General features: G+C 36.1%; 1 long non-coding RNA gene across 1 annotated transcript; it reads right to left on the reverse strand.

Annotated features, from left to right (window-relative positions):
* Nucleotides 1–1,396: 1,396 nt before the first annotated feature.
* Nucleotides 1,397–2,626, reverse strand: LOC131423991 (uncharacterized). Its single transcript, XR_009226301.1, has 3 exons — nucleotides 2,509–2,626; nucleotides 2,016–2,111; nucleotides 1,397–1,475 (listed from the first exon to the last, which is right to left on the reverse strand). It is a non-coding gene; the product is annotated as an uncharacterized LOC131423991 (long non-coding RNA).
* Between the last annotated feature and the right edge of the window lie 720 nt (nucleotides 2,627–3,346).

Raw genomic sequence — 3,346 nt, forward strand, 5'->3', positions numbered from 1 at the left:
CTAGTTGCTATGCTACATTCATATTTCCTAATTCTCTCAATTTTAATAATCTGAGAGAATTTTTGAGTCATCAACTTGTTTTGACTAATATAGTCCTGAACTTTCAGAAATACACACATATATTTAACCTTAGAGCATTTGATTGTCTGTGTTAGTTAGCATTCTGCTGCTGTAACAAAACACCTGAGAAAATCATTTTAAAGTAAGAAAGATTTATTTTAGCTCACAGTTTTAGAGCTTTCAGCCCACAGAATTGTTTGGGGGACTGTGGGGAGACAGAGTGCATGATGGAGCAAAGATGCTCACCTCATGGCATCCAGGAAGAAAAGAGAGGATTCACTTTTATAGTAAAGTTCCTCCCCTTAAACCCATTAGGTTATGATTCCTTGCATGCATTAATCCATTCATAAGTTTTAGAGTCCTAACGATCCAATCACTTCCCAAAGGCCTCACCTCTCAACACCGCTGTATTAGGGACAAAGGCTTCAACCCATGAGTTTTATGGGACATTTAAGGTCCAAACCATAACAGCATGTCTCTATGATTGGCTTTTAGGAAGCTTTGTGTACATCTCGGTGCTCATTTGCATTAGCTTTCTTTGGCTTCAAGTTCTGATTCTGTCGTTCCCTTCCCCATCCTCATTTCTATGCCTTCATTAATTTTATCTTGCTTTTTCCTCTCCTACTGTAAGTAGTTTTTGCTTTAATTTAATTGTGCTTTTTATTTTAAGCCACTTCAAATCCTCTGGGACAAGACATCATATGTGCAAGTGTCTATGTGGATGAGCACACTTTTGCAAACAGGGAGAACAAAGAATATATCAAGTTTGAAATAATCCCTTATGTAAGCAAGTCTGATCTCTCCTTCTGTCATTTATTCCAGTATTTAGTAACCCTCCATGAACCACAAACTCTTTCTTACACAGGCATAATGTGAGAAAATCAAATTCTTACAAATGGGATCATCTTTAAATACATTGAGGATGGACACTCTAAAGTTAAAGGAGGAGCTAGGGAACATTTAAATATTAATCATCGCTTCCTACAAAAACATCTTTATAGCTTCAAATATTTGCATAGATGGCTACATAAAGTTAACACAGATACAATGTGGCCATGCTATTCAGGGATTTTGGTTGCAAACAACATAAACTGATTCTCTCCCAACATGGTACAGAACTATAATTATCCCCCAAGATCTGCTTTCCCCTTTTCTTGCTTTAACAATACAACCTCTCCTGAATTGTACTGCAGCATAAAACAACCTCAGCTGAAGAATACTTCATATCTTCCCTTGTGGCTATGAGTGATCAGGTAACTAAGTTCTCAAAAATTAAATGCAAGAAAAAATTTTACCTGCAAATTCCTTTAAAAAGAAATTGCTTACCTTCTACCACTCTCTTCTTCCTTCCACAGAGTGAAATGTGGAAATGGGGCCGGTCATATAGCTTTGAATATGAAGATCAGAACTACATCCTAGAGATGGTGAACAATGAGAGAAAAGGAATCTACTTCTGTGCCTGGGGTCCAGGACACAGTAGCCTGACAGCTCTGAATTATTTATATATCTCAACTCCTCTACAACAGGAAAAATATGAGTTTGTGAGATTTTGCTACAGCATCTTGGTTTATATTTTATGCAAGTTACTGATTTAATCAGATAGTGGATGTATTGGAATTAGGTTGAGTGGCTTACAAAACAATCAGTAATATTTAAATAGGCTTGGAAAATAGCCAGTGACCAAAATCCTAGCAAGGCTTTAAAATAAATCCACTGAATGCTAGGTTTTGCCACAGCCAACTTCAAATGCTCCCTGAATATCTTCAGTTTTTGAAATCATTCTTCTGTGAATCAAAGTTTAGATGCTGGACAGAAAACTGACAAATGCCCTGCCACAATCTATCTTTAGCCAAGGAATTAACCTACATGTTCTTTTCTCCATTCTCACAATTTTAAAAAGAGAAATTTCCCACTAAGATTCAGAAATCACTCATACAACTAAAAATTGTACTCACCTTCCCAGGAGAGGGCTGGAAAGTTTCATGAGCCCTTGTATGCACTCCAAGTCCACATCTTCTGCTTCTGAATCAATTCCACGTTGATATCATGAACTGGGAACAAAATAATAACATTATTCAATGCATTCTGTATTACTAATAAGTGAGAAGGAGTAGGGACAAAAGGGAAATTAGTTAAAATGCATAAATATATAAACTGACATAGAATGAAAGGAGATATGGGTTTATGCTATGTGCTCATACCTGCAATTATCTTAAGAACAAAGTTGGATATAAAAATGTCCAGCTTTCATTATCCATCCTATGTTCCCATTGACTTGAAACAAAATTTTTGCTGATCAAGATGTAATAAGATTTGGTGGTTTACATAATCTCAAGGAAAGGTAATTATTCTTATTGCTCGCTCGTGTCTCTCTCTCTCTCTCTCTCTCTCTCTCTCTCTCTCTCTCTCTCTGAGATCTTCTTGATATGGAAAAAAAAAAAGACTTACCAAATTAAGAGCTGTGTACCAGGTTCCCAGGGCTCTATTGATCTGCTTTAATGTGAAGACCACATATGAAACAGCAGCTTTAATTGATGTCAGCCCCTGATGAAACTTAATATTATCCATGAGCTGGGCAAAATGTCTCCTCCACTGGTGGATCTGGAAAGTAGAGTGGATACATGGTTGTAATTACCACCCAGGCAGCTTTCAAATTGTGTGTCATGGGGTTTCTTGGCATAACTTCCTGACTCTTCTCCTATTGAAATGATTTGGTTTTCCCCCTCTATTTTTGGCACTATTTTAAAAATTTCTAAAAAAAATTCACAACATTTTTGTAAAAATTTCTAGAATAATACAAACATTCTCTGATGCCCTTTAGCCATTTTCCTTCTTATGTCTATCCTTATCTATTATCCATCTCCTTTTCCCCCTCATTCTTCTCCTTCTCCTTCCTCCTCCTGTCTCCTTTATTTACCATTTGAAAGCAACCTATACACATGATATTCCTTTACTGCAAACACTGTATTGTATGTTTTCATAAAATATAGAGTTCTTTTACCTATTCATGGCAAGATTGTAAATCAGGAAATTAGGATGGATAATATATCATCTAATTCCACAGACCTCATTCAGGTGTAGTCAATTCTACAACAATGAACTTCATAACAACAAAAAGTCCAAGATAATTGACTGCATTCAGCTGTTCTGTCTCTTTAACCATATTTAATTTGGAGCAGCATATGAGTTTCTTCCTTTGTTTCTCATGATACTGATTTTGAAAGGTAAACATCAGTTATTTCATAGACTATCCCTCTATGTGTTTGCTTAATAGTTCTTCGTGCTT

Source organism: Marmota monax, unplaced genomic scaffold (assembly GCF_021218885.2).
Source record: "Marmota monax isolate L192 unplaced genomic scaffold, Marmota_monax_Labrador192_F-V1.1 WCK01_AAM20220418_F8-fsc00041, whole genome shotgun sequence".
Lineage (NCBI taxonomy): Eukaryota > Metazoa > Chordata > Mammalia > Rodentia > Sciuridae > Marmota > Marmota monax.